Consider the following 17,372-nt stretch of genomic DNA (forward strand, 5'->3'; position numbering starts at 1 on the left):
TTGAATCTCAATATCACCAAGTTTTGGTGATGATAAAATTGATTTATCATGCTTGATTTTGATTTATGTTATTTACCGATCAATTATGATAATGCATGTATATTTTATCTTTCTTGTGTATGTTTCAAAGTTTCCGTAAATGCATGTGTGTTTTTCCCTTGTTAGGTGATAAGGATTGAACCGAGAAGTCGGATTATGCTCTTAAGAATTTCGAGTAAGTTTTCTACCTGCTCGGTGGTGGGATCGAATCGAGAAGCAAGCTTCCATCCTTAGAAATGTTTGAGTAAAGTTTCCACCTGCTCGGTGATTGGCGTCGAACCGAGAAGCAGGCTTCTGTCCTTAGAAAAGCTTGAGTAAGGTTTTTAAGTAAGGTTTCCACCTGCTCGATGATAGGTATTGAACCGAGAAGCAGGCTTCTATCTTTATGAAATTGAGTAAGGTTTCCGCCTGCTCGGTGATAAGGGTCGAACCGAGAAGCAGGCTTCTGTCCTTAGAAAAGTTTTTTAGCTGTTTGAATTTCCTTAGCTTTCCCGGTGTCCATCAACCGAACATAGTGAACAAAAAGACTTTGCCCAGCAAGAACGAACTAGTTGCATCTTTATCATATGAGTCAGTACAATGTACATTTTTTCATGCATGGACGATCAATGATAAAACTTCTTAAAATTATAAGCATTGCAAGGTTGGGGCAATGGTACTTCGTTCATGTCTTCAAGATAATACGCCCCCATGCCTGCGATGGCTGTAACTCTGTACGATCCTTCCCAAGTTTGTGCTAGCTTCCCGACATTTGTATCTCGCATGCCTCCGACTGCCCTTCTTAGTTCCAGGTCTCCGGCGTTGAATTCTCTCACCCTTACCCCTCGGTTGTAGCGCCGGGCAAGCTTTTGTTGATACTCTACTAGCCTTATGGTTGCTGCTTCTCGATATTCTTCAAGAAAATCTAGGCATTCCGTCAGCTGACATTTGTTCTGTTTCGTGTTGAATTCTGAAACTCATGCGCTACCTAAGCTGATCTCGGCTGGTATCACGGTTTCAGCCCCGTAAGTGAGAGAGAATGGGGTTTCACCCGCGGATCTTCAAGTTGTCCGATATGCCCACAAAACATTGGGTAGTTCCTCAGCCCAATTGCCCTTCGCTCCTTCCAGCCTTCGCTTCAAGCCGTTCACGATTACCTTGTTCACGGCCTCAGCCTGACCGTTGCCCTGGGGATACGCCGGAGTAAAGTACCTGTTCCTGATGCCGAGATTCCTGCAAAATTCACGGAAACCTCAGCTGTCAAACTGCAGCCCGTTATCCGATATAAGGGAGTCCGGGACCCCGAACCTGGTGATTATATTCTTCCATACGAATTTCTTCACATCTACGTCTCGGATATTGGCCAAAGCCTCTGTCTTCGTCCATTTGGTGAAGTAATCAATGGCCACCAACACGAATCTTCGATTGCCCGTTGCTTGGGGAAATGGTCCGAGTATGTCCAGCCCCTATTGTGCGAAGGGCCAAGACTGCTAATCGGGTTTAAATGCCCGGCAGGTCGGTGTATCTGAGGGCCTTGCTTTTGACACTGCTTACACTTTCGAACGTATTCCGTAGCGTCCTTCTACATCTGGGGCCACCAGAATCCCTGAATCATTGCCCTGTGTGCCAGTGATTGTCCCCCTACATGGCTGCCGCATACCCCTTCATGTAACTCGGCCAGGAGTTGGCCTACTTTCTCCGGGTGTAAGCATGACAAATATGGCCCTCCGAATGACCTACGATAGAGTTTTCGGTCTTAGGACAACCAATACCAGGCAGCCACCTTACGAACCTTGTTGGCCTCCTTCTCATCGTCTAGAATCCGGTCTTCGGCCAAGAAACCTATGATGGGGTCCATCCAGCTCGGTCCAAGTGTTGCAACTGCTGTGACTTCGACTCTCGCAGCCCCCTCATTTCCTGCCACGTTAATGTTGGGCTTGGGGACGAGTTCCACTCTGATAAGCCGGGGAATATCCTTGGCAATTGACGATGCCAGAGTGGCGAGAGAGTCAGCATGTCTGTTCTGTGCTCGGGCCACTTGAATCACCTTCACCGTACAAAAGCCGTCCATGACCTACTTCACCAAGTCTAAGTATGCTTTCATCCGAGGATCTCGAGCCTCAAAACTCCCCTGCACCTGGTTGACTATGAGTCTTGAATCCAAATAAATCTCTACATCCCGAGCCTCTAACCATGAAACTGCCCTCAATCCGGCAAGCAAAGCTTCATACTCTGCCTCATTGTTGGAGGCATTAAACCCCAACCTGAATGAATGCTCCAAGAGAATTCCCTCCGGGGTGATTATGACTATCCCGGCTCCGACCCCTTTGGCACTGGAAGCTCCATCCACATGTACCTTCCACGGGCGGTGCTCCACCTGACAGACCATCTCCCCTTTAGGAGAGAATTCTGCTACAAAATCTGCTAATACCTGCCCCTTCACTACACTTTTCGGCTTATACCTGATGTCGAATGCCCCGAGCCTTGTTCCCCATTTAGCTATTCATCCCGTGAGATCAGATCTTTTCAACAATGACTGTAGGGGATGTTCAGTCAGCACATAAACGGTATGAGCCTGGAAGTACTGAGTCAATTTCCTGGTAGCATGCACTAGGGCCAACACCAATTTCTCCAAGGGCAAATACCTAGTCTTGGCGTCGACTAGAGTCTTGCTGATATAATATACGGGTTGTTGTACTCCCTGGTCCCTTAAAAGCACGGCACTTACAGCATGTTCGAATACCGAGAGGTACATGGACAATTCCTCTTCGGGCTCTGGTGCACTCAACATTGGTGCTCGCACTAAGTACTCCTTAAGGTCTTGGAAAGCCTTTTCACATTCATCATCCCACCAAAACCCCTTCCATTTCTTCAAAAGCTGATAAAATGGACGGCAGCGATCTGAAAATTTTGAGATAAACCGGTTGAGAGCGGCCAGCATCCCGATCAACACCTGTACTTCTTTCGGGTTGCTCAGCGACCGGAGGCACTTCACGGCATCTATTTGGTCGGGATTGACCTCTATCCCCCTATTGGTGATCAAGTACCCCAAAAATTTGCTAGCCCCCACTCCAAAGGTGCATTTTTCTGCATTAAGACGCAGTTTGTGCCTTCGCAACACCTCGAACACTCCCCGGAGATCCTCTACATGCCGAACCTCTTGCTTGCTTTTTACCACCATATCGTTGATATACACTTCGACCGTATGCCCAATTTTATCTCGAAACATTCTCGTCATCATCCGCTGGTATGTTGCCCCGGCATTCTTTAGCCCAAAAGGCATCACGGTGTAATGATAATTAGCATCGGGGGATATGAACGCTGTTTTCTCTTTTCTCCTGGTCTTTACCGGCCAGGGCAATCTGATGGTACCCTTGGAAAGCATCCAAGAAGCTCATCCTCGGGTGCCCATAAGTGGCATCCATTAATTGATCAATCTTTGGCATGGGGAACGGGTCCTTTGGGCATGCCCGGTTCAGATCCGTGAAATCCACACAAACCCTCCATTTTTCGTTCTTCTTCCAAACAACCATGGTATTCGCCAGCCATTCCAGGAAAAATGTCTCCTTTATTGCTCCTACCTCCTTCAGCTTCTCTACCTCCTGTCTCACTGCCTCAACATGGACTTTAGTTGACCTTCTCGGCTTCTGCTTCTTCGGGGGATATGAGGGGTCTACATTAAGTTTGTGGACAATAAACCCGGGATCCACCCTGGGAACTTCATAGGGATCCCAAGTGAAAACATTTATATTTTGAACCAGAAACAGTAATACTTGGACTCTTTCCTTGCTACTCATGCTTGCTCCGACCTGAAAATATTTATTAGTGTCCGGCAGTATTTTTACCTTTACTAACTCCTCAGTGCAGCCAACCCCCATTCCTTCTCGGGGCTCTTTTAATTGCTATAATAGGCCTTTCCGAGATGTATCTTCCTGTTCAACACGCCCCTGTTCAGACCGCCTAGTCTCCTCGTCTCCTACCAGTTGTTTGGTGATTTCTCCCTGACTGACCTGATTCCCCCGCTTCCAGTTCACTACGGCAGTGAGACACTGTCTGGCCGTTTGTTGGTCTCCTTTTATTACAATTATGCCTTGCTCGGTTGGGAATTTAATCTTTACATGTAATGTTGATGGGACGGCCCTCATTGAATGGATCCATGGCCTTCCCAAGATGGCAGTATACGGGGAAAATGAACTTACTATTGTGAATGTCAGGGATACCTCTTTCCTTCCCATAATCACGGGGAGAGAGATTTGCCCCTTAAGAATCACTACTTTGCCATCGAACCCAACCAAGGGTGAAGTGTGCTTCATTAGGTCTTCCTTCTTTAGACCGAGTCCCTTGAACAGATCAGGGTACATCACGTCGGCCCCACTTCCCTGGTCTATCATCACCCTTTTTACTAAGAAGCCGCTTATCCGGGCCGTGACCACTAATGCGTCATCATGTGGCTGAATCGTCCCCTCCAAATCGTCATCGTCAAACGAGACGGGCTCCCGTGCAAACTTCATCTTCTTACCCGGTGACTGTAGACCCTGGTTACCTTCTACCGATACTACTGTCAATACTCCTTTCCTCCTTCCTACAATAAGCTTCTCCGGCGCAACGTGAATTACTTCAATTAGTCCTACAGGGGGTGGGAGAGGATTTCCCCTTTGCCGGGTATCTTGCCCTACTACTCTGTCCCCCGAGTCTAGCACGAAATCCTTTAAGTGCCTGGCCTTGACTAGCTGCCCGAGGTGATCCTTCAATACCCGGCACTATTCGGTGGTGTGACCCTTGTCTCAGTGATAAGTGCAGTACAGATTCTGATTCCTTCTGGATGGGTCCCCTCCCATCTTGTTCGGCCATAAAAAATATGGCTCGTGTTTGATCCAGTCAAGAATCTTGTGTACCGGTTCCTTAAATGTCATGTTCACTTCTCCCATCTGTGTAGCCGGCTCTTGAATCGCCAGACCCCTACGAGGCCTGAACGGGAAACCTGCCTGCCGGGGACGAGTTATCATCGGTGCTTTGCCTTTGCTCTGTAGCCGATCATTTTCTAATCGTTTGTATTCCTCGATGCGTCTCATAAGCTGCCGCATGCCTTCAGGCGGCTTCTTGGTTAGCGACTTTCATAGCCCAGATTCCTCGGCCAATCCCATCCTAAATGTGTTTGCCGCGACCTTTTCGTTATCCCCGCCTATCTCGTTGTATAGCTCCCAATACCAGCTAGCGTAACTACGGAGGGTCTCTCCCGCCCTCATTTTCATTGAGAGAAGCGCGTCTACTGGCTAAGGTACTCGGTTGCACGTCACAAACCAGACTCCGAACTCTTGAATCAACTCGGAGAAACTACGTAAGGATCCTTTCCGTAACCCATTAAACCACCTCAATGCAGTCGGTCCCAAACTCAAAGGAAATACCTTGCACATGAGCGCATCGTTATGAGTATGCAAAGACATCATCTGAATATAATGGCTGACGTGTTCTACCGGATCATTCTTCCGGTTATAGCAGTTGAACGGTGGACGGGCAAACCTGTCCGGCATTTCAGCTCGCTCGATTTTGTTCGAAAACGGGGACCGAGCTGCTCTTCGTAAAGCGCGACTCATGGCGTCCATGGCAGCATTCCGAGGTTGCCTTTCTTCCAGGGAGAGTGAGTCCCTTACTTGATTTTCCTGAGAATGTGAACGGTCTCGGCATTGCCCCGATTCCCGAGAGGGAGATTGGTTCCTATTTCGTCAAGACCCTCTCGAGTGCGAACGGTCTCGGTGCCGATGGGATTCCCGGGAATGTGAACGACTTCGCCGTAGTCATGGTCTAGACTGATTGGATCCCTCTTCGTATCTGTTTCCCCTATTCCGGTCCTCCTGTTGCCGGTCATTTCTGTCTCCTCCCCAGCGCCTACCTCTCACCTCCAGCTCCAAACCCCTGACTAGAATGCGGAGCCGTTCGAGCTCTTCATCCCGTTCCTCCCTTTGCCTACGACCTGTAGCACCAGAAATCGTCCGTTGGGTTTGGTACGACCCCTCCCCCGTGCCGGACATCTCTTCTAATTGGTCATGCCCCCTATCTTCTCGTTCTTTCTGTCTACACTCTCACCAACTTGACCCTCGAGAGGACCCTACGGATCCGGTTCTCGTATGGTCCCCCAAATGCCTTTCAAACATTGTCCCCGAGTTTGAGTCCTTCTAGAACTACAGCGTCGTAGTAAAGCCTCACGGTAGGCGCCAATTGTAGGCTCCAAAGACCGGCTTGCTGGGCCAAACCACTATTTGGGCTCACAATTTATTTATCTGGTGGGTCTAGGCATCCTACCTTGGGTTATCCTAGGCTATGGGACCCAATGAGGTCACTTTTCTCTCTTTCTCAATGTTATCCTCTCTCTATCTCACTCACTCCTTTCTTTCCTCAGAATTGCATCCTCTTACTCTCCCTTCGTTTCTCCTATTAATAGCCTTTGTTAATGGGGTGATCATCATTATCTTTTCCCTTAGTGCAAAGAAAGGTCCAATGTCGATGAACTTAAGTGGATTTTTAGGTACGAATGGCTTTGGGAACGGTTCCCACTTCAGTAAATGTGTTCAGCAGCGGAGTTTCCTAAGGTTCTGCCAGGCACTTGAATGGCGATGTGACCGGGCATGTACATAATGCTTTTGAAATGGTTTCCCGAGCAGCCTGTAAGTAGGGCGTACGCAGTCCGCCTTTTAAGTGCCCAGACAACACTCAGTTCTGATTGGTAGTTATTTGTGGGTTTGGGCCGGGGCCCTTATTGATGTGAAGGTTGGACCCTTGGCCCATATCATTGATTCATGCTCCAAGGCCCAATATGAACTTGGACGTTAGGTGCCGTACAGTTACATAAATTGTAAATAATTCTAACATTTTCCATTAATACATAGTAACTTTGGAAAAACAACCAATTATACTTAAAATAGGAAGAATAAAGACATAAAATTGTTTGGATTTAAAAAAAAAAGAAAAAAAAAAGATAAATATAAATAATTTGATTTTAATAGAACCTATTATAAGAGAAGAAAAGAAAATCATGAATAGAAAACGAAAGAAAAGCCTACTTCCTCTCCTCAAGAAAACAATCCTTGAAGAGCTGAAACCTCCTTTCCTTGACTTACTTGCATATCTTTAAATAGCCTCTCAAAAATGGCCTCAAAATGGGAATAAAATCTCCATAATTATTCTCAGCTTTGAGACAACCTGCTCCTCTCCCCATTCAATGTTTTAAGCTTCACAAACAAAGAGTCATGTTGGGAGGTGCACGGCACCTTGAAGTCTAGCCCATATAGCACTTGTGTTTAAGCATTGAAGGAATCCTATTTCTATTAGGAATAGGTGCATGTGTTGCACAAGAAGTCAAAGACTCCTATTCCTAATTATAATAGGAGTGTCATGTGGCTTGAAAGCTTTAATATAAAGCTTGGTACGTGTATTTCACATAGAAAGAGATATAGAGTGAGATTCAAAGAGACTGAAGAGTGAAACACAGTTTTGAAACCGACTGAAGGAAAAAGAATAGTGTTTTGTGCGGCATTGAGGGAAAAAAGAAAATGTGATTTTTCTTTTACTCAAGACACACAAGGAAGATAAATTTGGAGTTTTCTCTAGGACGATTATTTGGGTGCTACAACTACAAAGAGTTGAAGTATTCAGAATGGAAGAACTTGCTACTGGGTTTTGTGGTGATGTTGTATTTGTTTCTAGAGGTATTATTGTATTTTTCCAATTTATTGTGAACTCAGATTTTGAGTATAACTTGAGTGTCGTAATCTCTATTTTATTATAGTGGATTGATTGGATTTGCCTCGTAGTTTTTCCCTCCACACTGAAGGGTTTTCCTCCCAACAAGTGTTATCAGAGCTTGGTTATTGGATGTGATTGTCTTGTGTTGAATTAAATGGAAAATATGAATATGAATATGAGCACTATGATTAAACTCTCAGCATCAAATTATTCGATTTGGAAGCCGATGATGGAGGATGTCCTTTACTGTAAGGATTTGCATGACCCTATTAAGGGTGATAATGCTAAGCCAAGCGAGATGTCTGTTAAAGACTGGGAGAAGTTAAATAGAAAAACCATTAGATGTATTAGACAATGCATCGATGTGAGTGTGTTTCATCATGTATCTCAAAAGACTAATGCAGTAGCTCTTTGGGAAAAATTGAAGGGTCTCTATGAAAGAAAGACAGCTTAAAATAAAGTTTTTGTGGTTAGAAAGCTTGTGAATTTAAAGCTTAAGGAAGGGAGATCTGTTGCCGAGCATTTGAGTGAGGTCCAAGACCTGGTGAATCAGATGGTTACAATGAAGTTGATAATTGATGATGAACTTCAAGCTTTATTACTTCTGAGTTCCTTACTTGACAGTTGGGAGACTTTGGTGGTGTCCCTTAGTAACTCTACTCCAAATGGTGTGCTACAACTTGCAATGGTCAAGGATAGCTTGTTCAATGAAGAAACAAGAAGAAAAGACATGGGCAAGGATAATGCACAGGCTCTTGTCATAGAGAATAGGGGGAGGAGTGAGACTAGAAATTCTAAGGGACATGGTAAATTAAGAAGTCAGTCAGAATCAAAAGGAAAATTCAAGTGTTTCTACTGTGACAAGGAAGGTCACATAAGAAGAAACTGCAAGGCTTGGAAGAATTAATAGAAAGATGAGAAAAATCATAATAAGACAAAAGAACAGAATACCACTGCTATCTCGACAATTGAAGATGTGGTACTCTCTATAGGAGATAATGAATGCTGCAATGTTTCACATCCTTATGTTGAATGGGTAATTGACTCAGCTGCTTCCTGTCATATCACTCCAAGAAAGGAGCTTTTTACTTCATACAAAGCAAAAGACTTTGGGAGAGTGAAGATGGGCAGTAACAGTTATGTTGACATTGTGGGAATTGGAGATATTTGTGTTGAGACTAACACTGGATACTCCTTGGCATTGAAGAATATGCGATATGTGCCTAATATGCGCTTGAATATGATTTCTACACATATTCTGGATAAAGAAGGCTATGGCAACTATTTTGGAGATGGTAAATGGAGACTCTCCAAAGGATTATTGGTGCTTGTTGGAGGGAAGATTTGTTGTACACTTTACAAGACACAAGTAAAGGTGTGCAAAGATGTTGTTAGTGCAACTTAGGAAGATTCTACACCTAACTTGTGGCATAGGCAGCTAGCTCACATGAGTGAAAAGGGGTTACAGATTTTGGCAAAGAAGTCTCTCATTCCTTTTGCCAAAGGTATGTCACTTAAACCTTGTGATTATTGTTTATTTGGAAAACAACATAGAGTATCTTTTCACATTCCCTCTACTAGAAAGCCCAATGTGTTAGATCTCGTTTATTCTGATGTATGTGGTCCCATTGATGAGGAGTCCTTAGGTGGCAATAAGTATTTTGTTACTTTTATTGATGATGCTTCAAGAAAAAGGTGTGGGTGTATTTTTTGAAAACTAAAGACCAGGTATTTGAGCACTTCAAGAAATTCCATGCCATGGCGGAAATAGAGAAAGGGAAGCCTTTGAAGTGTAATGGAGGTGAATATAAGTCTAATGAGTTTAAGAGTTACTGCTCTGAGAAAGGTATTAGACATGAGAAGACAGTTTCTGGTACCCTGTAGTAAAATGGTGTGGCAGAGAGGATGAACTGCACGATTGTTGAAAGGGTCAGATGTATGTTAAGAATGGCTAATCTACCTAAGTCATTCTGGTGTGAAGCTGTTCAAATTGCGTGCTACCTAATTAATCGGTCTCCATCAATTCCATTGGAGTTTGATATTCCAAAGAGAGTTTAGACTGGAAAATATGTTTCTTACTCTCACTTGAAGGTATTTGGATGCAAGGCATTTGCACATGTGCCTAAGGAGCAAAGATTGAAGCTTGATAGCAAAGTCACTCCTTGTATATTTGTTGGATATGGAGATGCAGAATTTGGCTACAAGTTATGGGATCCTGAGAAAAAGAAGATGATTAGAAGTCGTGATGTGATTTTTCATGAGAATGAAAATTTGGCTGACCTTGAGAAAATTGAAAAGACAAAGGATGCTATTGTAGGTGTTCCTGACCTTACACCTACCTCTTCTTCCTCCAATCGTGCCACAAATAGGGAAGAGGTGCAAGATGAAAATCTTGATGATGAACCAATAACAGTTGATGATGATGAGCCAGTAGGAGTTGATGGTGATAATGCTCAAGATATTGAAGATGTTGAACAAAGGGAGTAGCCTGTTCCACCAGAGACTGAAGAACCTCAAGTGAGGAGGTCTACTAGGGAGCATCATCCATCAACTAGATATCCATCTTCTTAGTATATTTTACTTACTGATAAGGGGGAGCCAGAATGCTTTCAAGAAGTAGAGTCTCATAAGGACAAGTATAGCTGGATGAAGGCTATGCAAGAAGAGATGAATTCTCTGCACAAGAATAAGACTTATGAGTTGGTTGTGACCAAAGAGAAGCTTGAGCTTTGTGTCAGAACAGCCAGCATGAATTCCAACTGGAGAGTTAGGATGAAGATCTCTTTCCTCAATAGGCTAGAGGGGGAGATTGTTGGGAGGTGCACGGCACCTTGAAGTCTAGCTCATGTAAGACTTGTGTTTAAGCATTGAAGGAATCCTATTTCCATTAGAAATAGGTGTATGTGTTGCACAAGAAGTCAAAGACTCCTATTCCTAATTATAATAGGAGTGTCAGGTGGCTTGAAAGCTTTTATATGAAGTTTGGGACGTATATTTCACATAGATAGAGATATAAAGTGAGATTCAAAGAGACTGAAGAGTGAAACACAGTTTTGAAACCAACTGAAGGAAAAAGAATAGTGTTTTGTGCGGCACTGAGGGAAAAAAGAAAAGGTGATTTTTCTACTACAAGCACAGAGAGTTAAAGTATTCAGAATGGAAGATCTTGCTACCGGGTTTTGTGGTGAGGTTGTATTTGTTTCTAGAGGCATTATTGTATTTTTCCAATTTATTGTGAACTCAGGTTTTGGGTATAACTTGAGTGTTGTAATCTCTATTTTATTATAGTAGATTGATCGGATTTGCCCCGTGGTTTTTCCCTCTACACTGGAGGGTTTTCCACGTAATTTCTTGGTGTTCTTGTTGGTTGATTTTTTTATCGCTTTCTTAGATTTCTATTTTCTTTATTGTTTGGGTTATATTTAATTTAATTCACACATAGGCGATGGGAATTTATCCCAACAGGTCATCCTCACTTTCAAACCTCCTATCAAACATGATCCTATACATGTTATTGTACACCATAAGATGCAATCATTTCCTCAACACAAACCCAATTGTTGATGCCTTGGGAATCTTCTTAACATCATCAACAACCCTAGAAATCTCCTCCTCCCAACCAAACCTGTATTGCTGAACAACCTTGTTTGTGAAAAAGGGTACAGTCATGATCCTCCTCATCTTTCGCCAGTGCTCACCATACACAGTGAAGACCATGTCTTGGCCTTTACCAGTGAAAATATCAAGCACAACGTTTCTAGTTCGTGAACCAAACTCAGCCCCTTGAGTGTGAAGGACCTCTTTGGCAAGGTCTGGGGAAGACACAACAATAGGGTTGCGTTGGCCCATGCGGAGCATAAAAATGTCACCATACTTGCGAGCGAGGTCGGAGAGGTTGCGCTGGTTGAGGTCATCACCAACTTGGAGCCAGTTGCCAAAAATGGGGACGGGAATAGGGCCAGTTGGGAGCTTGAAACGCTTGCCACGAAGTTTAGAGATGAAGATAGCGAGAAGCAGTGGCAACACCACGTATAGCTCAGGGTGTTCCCAGGAACACCCTGACCTGAAAAAAAATATTATATATAATAAAAAAAATTAATATTTGCTCTGTATTAGGAACACACTCAATCACAAAATTAGGAACACCCTCAAATTTAAAAAAAAAAAATATATATATATATATATATATATATATATTTGTTCTACTTTCAAGCAAAAAAAAAAAAGCCCAAAAAAAAAAAAAAAAACAAAGCAGTGCAGTGTAGTGCCTCAAAAAAAAAAAAAAAAAAAAAAGACAAACCCACAGATTCTCACTAAAGGCTTTATCAAAAAAAAGGAAATCACTAAGCTAACCTAACCTAAAGACAGACAGAGGTCACAGAGCATTGAGCAACGCTGCTTGTTGAGGCTCATCCAAGCCAAGTAGCCAACGCCGCTCGTCGTCGCTCATCAGATCGAAGGACAGAGATCGCCAGTGCCAGATTAGCAAATCGCTCGCCCGCCGGCTTGTCTGCTCATGCCCAGTCCAGTTTAGGCCTCCCTGCTCTCTGGTTGGCTACTGCCACTGCTCCGGTGCTCCCTCCGACCCTCCCTCAAGGTATTTCATTTTTTTTCTAAGCTAATTTCTCTCAATCTCTCTCTTTTTCTCTCTGACTCTCTCTCTCTATCTGAACTGAAAAGTCTGAAATGAAAATTATGAAATGACTCTCACTTTCTCTCTCTCTTTATTCTTTAATAAGACCAACTCAGTAACTATCTCTCTCTTTTGATTGGCCGAACATTAGTCTTTAGCTTTATTAAATTTTGTCTGTTTTTGACTTTTTGAAAATTGAATTTGGCTTTATCATCTGTTGGTGTGTGTGTGTGTAGTGTGTTGGTGTTGGTGAAATATTAATTGTCTTTTAGTGTAATGCGTTATTTGTGAAATTTTCTAATTGGCAGGGCATCATAAGGCGTGTTTGTGTGTTGAGTGAGGTGGGGGTGGATGGGCACATGGGATGGGGCCGGGCTGCACAAGTGCACATTACACAGTTTTAGTGATTTAATTATTGTGCTACACATGGCCATGGGATGTGTAAATAATGTGCACATCAGTGGCTCTTTTAGTGCTTTTAGTGTAATGTGCACATGGGGCTAAACAATATAACAAACTAAAGCAATATAATTAATGACAAACAAATTAAAGCAATATAGTTTATTGTTGTGCTAAACAACAGTAATTAAAGCAGTATAATTAACCAATAAATTATAAAAGACAAAAAAATTAAATTATGTTAGGCTAAACAACAATTAATAATTTTATAATTAATGAAATAACAATATAACAAATTATAGTTTATAAAAGACAAACAAATTAATGAAACAACTAAACAACAATAATTAATAATTTTATTAATATTTCAAATGAACTTATAGTTTATTGTATAGGTACCTTTGTTCATTTCCTTTCTTTCATTTTTTTTTCTTTTTGAGGTTTTTCGGTGTATAGAATGCAAATTTGTTTTGGTTTTAAGAACTTTTTTTTTTTAAGTACAAACTTCATGCCGGCCATATCTTGAATTTCGGCCGGTATTTTCCAAAACGTCCCGAAACACTCGAAATAGACTAAAATGACCCGAAATTTTTTCAAAGTGGAATAGGAACCCCTGGACAAAATTCCTGGAGTCACCACTGGCAAGAAGAATGGTGAAGAAGAGGGATAGGAGGAGTTTCTCTAAGAAGAGAAGGTCCATGATGGTTGTGGGTGATCGAGTAGGTAATATACGTAGTTGTAAAGGAGCTAGCTAGGCATATATGAATGAGAGTAGGTGGAGAATTGAAGAAGACTATAAAATATATAGAGAGTGAGAGAGAGAGGGTATTTATGGGGAGTGATGAGGAGCTGCGAGAGAGGTGTTAGGTGCATTGGCATTGTGTGATCAAGTGAGCAGGGAGTTGGTGGAGGGTGTTGACACAATTGACATGCATTAGAGCACTCACATTAATTAAGGTTGCTAAAAACACACTACACCACTACAACAATGTTACTATATTACCCAGAGTTTTTGGTAACCGAGTTATAGTAGATTGCCATCTATGGCAGTCTACTGAGCTCAACACTTATAATTTTTTTTTTATTACTTCTGATAATAATTTAATTTTGCATATTTATATCATTATTAGAAAGCATTATCATACTTATTTTGAGTTAATTCATGCATCTTATATTTGGTTTTGGAATAATGCTAAATAATTAATTTTGTGCTTAATTGAATTTTAATACATGAATATGTCTTTTGTAGGAGAATGGAATTAAATGAGCGGATTTGTGCAAAGAAGAAGGCTAATGGACTTTACTTTTACAAGGGTTATGATGAAGTCAAAGTAGACCAACCTAATTAAATTTGAGCCCAATCGGAGCAAGAAATCAAAGGAAATTTGTACCAAATCCAAGTCCAATTAGGATTAAGATTTCAGCCTGTGCACTAGTTAGTATTTTGAGCATAACATTCGATTCAAATGTCCAAATAAGATAATTCAAGTTGGACTGGAAAGTTAACTTAAAGGGATACAATTTTGTAGTTTACCAAAAGTCCGAAATCTGAATTTAAATGGGCCAAAAAGTCGATTAAATGAAGCCTGAAAACCTAAGATTTTCTCCAAACGGGAATTCAACTTGTAATAGGATTTACTTGACCTATTTAAAGGCTCTTTAAAGCAAAAATCAGGAAGAGCTGCCGTAGAATGTAATTTAGATTTTCTTAAAGTTTCTTTACAATTTTTAGTGTTTTATTTGTGCTATGGCTTGTTAGAAACCCAACCGTTTATTGGTATGTTCTTAATAATTATTTTATGGTTTTAATGCTTATGTTATTATGTTTTTAATTGATTTACTCATCTAGAAAAGTTTTTAATTTTGTATAATTCTTTGATTTATCATAGACTCCGGGTACGTTAAATGTTTAGTATTCCCTGCGAACTAATTCACTAGTTTTTTTTTTTTTTTTTTGGTCTAAAATCAGTCAATTTCATAAAACTATCTTAAACAATTAATTCTTGAGTTCTTATTGTTAAATCATCCAACTAAGATCATCCTTCGTATGAATTTCAGTTTAGTTATAAAATAAATATTGTTAAGACTATCAATAGATGTGTTGTGTGTGGATTCCTAAACCTTAGCACCTTCAATTAAACTTTATTATTTTAGTTTTATTCTCTTGTGGTTCAGGCCTGAAGTCTTGTGGGTCTTCCCAATTGGCAGGGTTGTTAGCAAGTCACCATGCATTCACAAGGATCTTGCTCTTAGCTGGAATGTCAAATTTGCAAGCTTGGCATCATGGAGGTTCATGTGTGGAACTAATAGAGGAATGCCCATCCTTAGCCAGAGAGTTTCCTTGATTATAGCATGTAGATATGGGAGTTTATGGGTGTCTAGCTTTGTGATTTGTACTCTTGGACCAAGCACCGTGTCCAGTTCATTTGGTAACTTTTACTGGATCTCCAGATGGTTCACCAGTTTGGCGATGCCCCACTCAATTGACCACAATGTGGTCTCAATTGCTGTGACACCAATTAATATCATTTTTTTCCAATCTTACAAGTATTTTTTTTTTTTATCCATTTATCTCTATAAATATAATATTCTATTATTTTGGAGGAGTTCGAGCAACTTGAGGATTGCATAGTCATCGCGGCCAGGACAAGATTGGCTTTGAAAGAGGCCAAGGTCATCTCCTAGCTAAGAGCCTGAGAGAGAGTTTACAAAATAGATGGAGATGAAAGATTTATAAAAAATAAAAATAAAAAATAAAAAAAAGAAGAAAAAAAAACCTACAAAGTTTGATTGGCTGGATGCATTCCTTATGAGATAAGAAAAATGCTAGAGCGACAATAAAATAAAAAAAAATTTAGGACCACAACTTAAATCACAATTTTTATCACAATTGTCCACATGACAAATTGTGAATGGTAGATAAATAATTGTAAGACCATGTAAAAGTCGTAGTTTTAAAAACCAGACCAAACCGACCAATCGAATTGATTCAACCAAAAACCGAGTACCAATTCAGTCCAGTAAAAACTCCTAAAATCACCCAAATTTGGTAAAAAAAACTGGTCAAAACCAATCAAAAATCGATAAAAACTGAGAATCAAGTGCAAAAACAGTTCATTGACCGTACCTATTTTTAAACCATGGTAAAAGTGACATGCAGTTAGTCATAGTTTATCACGTAAGATAGTTGTAGTAAAAGTTGTGACATTTTATGTGATACTAGAATTACTCCAATAAAATACACAATTTTTGTCATAATTTGCTCACATGGTGAGTTATGAATCCACATAGACCACCATTCAAAAGTTGAGATAAAAATTGCCTATTATGTTGTGATTTCATCATTTTTCTTGTGATAATCATAATATTGATATTTATTTATTTTTTAAATGAAAAGCAATTCTTATCATATGTATATTGTTATTATATCTGTGTGGCCTGGAAATGTCACAGGGGCCCAAGGGATGGAGCTTGGGCCTGGGAAGCAAGCCCTCTACAAGTAAATTTTTACACTTTTTCAAAAATGTAAAAAAATTTGTTAAATGTATCAAAAATGTATTTTACACTTTTTCAAACCAAACATAATTTTATTTAGCATAATTACTTTTTAGCGTAAAAGTTTCAAGTAATGTTACGAATTCTGTTTTAGATCTTGTTTCAATTTGTTTATTGAAACAAAATTTTTCGATACCAACTTATTTCATTATACTGTTTTGAGGTTACCAAATATATATATATATATATATATATATAATTTTTTTTAGAAAACTCTCAAATAAAGTGACTTATTACCAAGGTAATTCTATCATACCCCTTTTTTTTTGGTACAGTACCCACTAGTAGGCAACCTGCTATACCAAGTTACCAAAATATCACATTGGATGGTATCATTCTCACATTGTATAGTACTAATATCACATATGATTGTACTTTTGTCACATTCAGTGGTTCCCTTATTTTTTCTCACATTCAATGGTACCATCACATGTGACTGTACTTTTGACACATTCGATAGTTCCCTTATTTTTTTCACATTTAATGATATCATCCTCACATTGTGCAGTATCAACGTCAAATGTGACTATACTTTTGTCACATTCGTTGGTTCCCTTATTTTTTCTCACATTTGATGTTACCATCCTCATATTGTGTAATACCAACATCACATGTGACTATACTTTTGTCACATTCAGTGGTTACCTTTTTTTTTTCCTCACATTTGAAGATTCTATTATCACATTAGGTAATACTAACATCACATTTGACTGTATTTTTCTAACATTTGGTGGTACTTTAATTTTTTTTTTCTCACATTTGACGATTCTATTGTTACATTAGGTAGTATCAACATCACATATGATTGTATTTTTACCTCATTCAGTTGTACCCTTATTTCTTTTCTTACATTTGATAGTTCTATTGCTACATTAGGCAGTGCCAACATCACATGTTATCGTACTTTTATCACATTCAATGGTTTCCTTTTTCTTTTTTTTCTTTTTCCTTTTTCTCACATTTGATGGTCCATTGGGCAGTACCAATATCACATGTGACCAAAATACCCAAAAACTCTCACAAATTA

General features: G+C 40.4%; 1 protein-coding gene and 1 pseudogene across 2 annotated transcripts in view; one reads left to right on the forward strand and one right to left on the reverse strand.

Moving 5' to 3' along the window:
* The window catches only part of LOC126697869 (trans-cinnamate 4-monooxygenase-like), a 95,346-nt pseudogene extending 81,856 nt beyond the window's left edge, over nucleotides 1-13,490 (reverse strand).
* Nucleotides 1-17,372, forward strand: part of LOC126697870 (uncharacterized) — an 81,795-nt gene that overhangs the window by 12,413 nt on the left and 52,010 nt on the right. The window lies entirely within an intron of this gene.

The sequence above is a fragment of the Quercus robur genome, chromosome 8 (genome assembly GCF_932294415.1).
Source record: "Quercus robur chromosome 8, dhQueRobu3.1, whole genome shotgun sequence".
In the NCBI taxonomy this organism is placed as follows: domain Eukaryota; kingdom Viridiplantae; phylum Streptophyta; class Magnoliopsida; order Fagales; family Fagaceae; genus Quercus; species Quercus robur.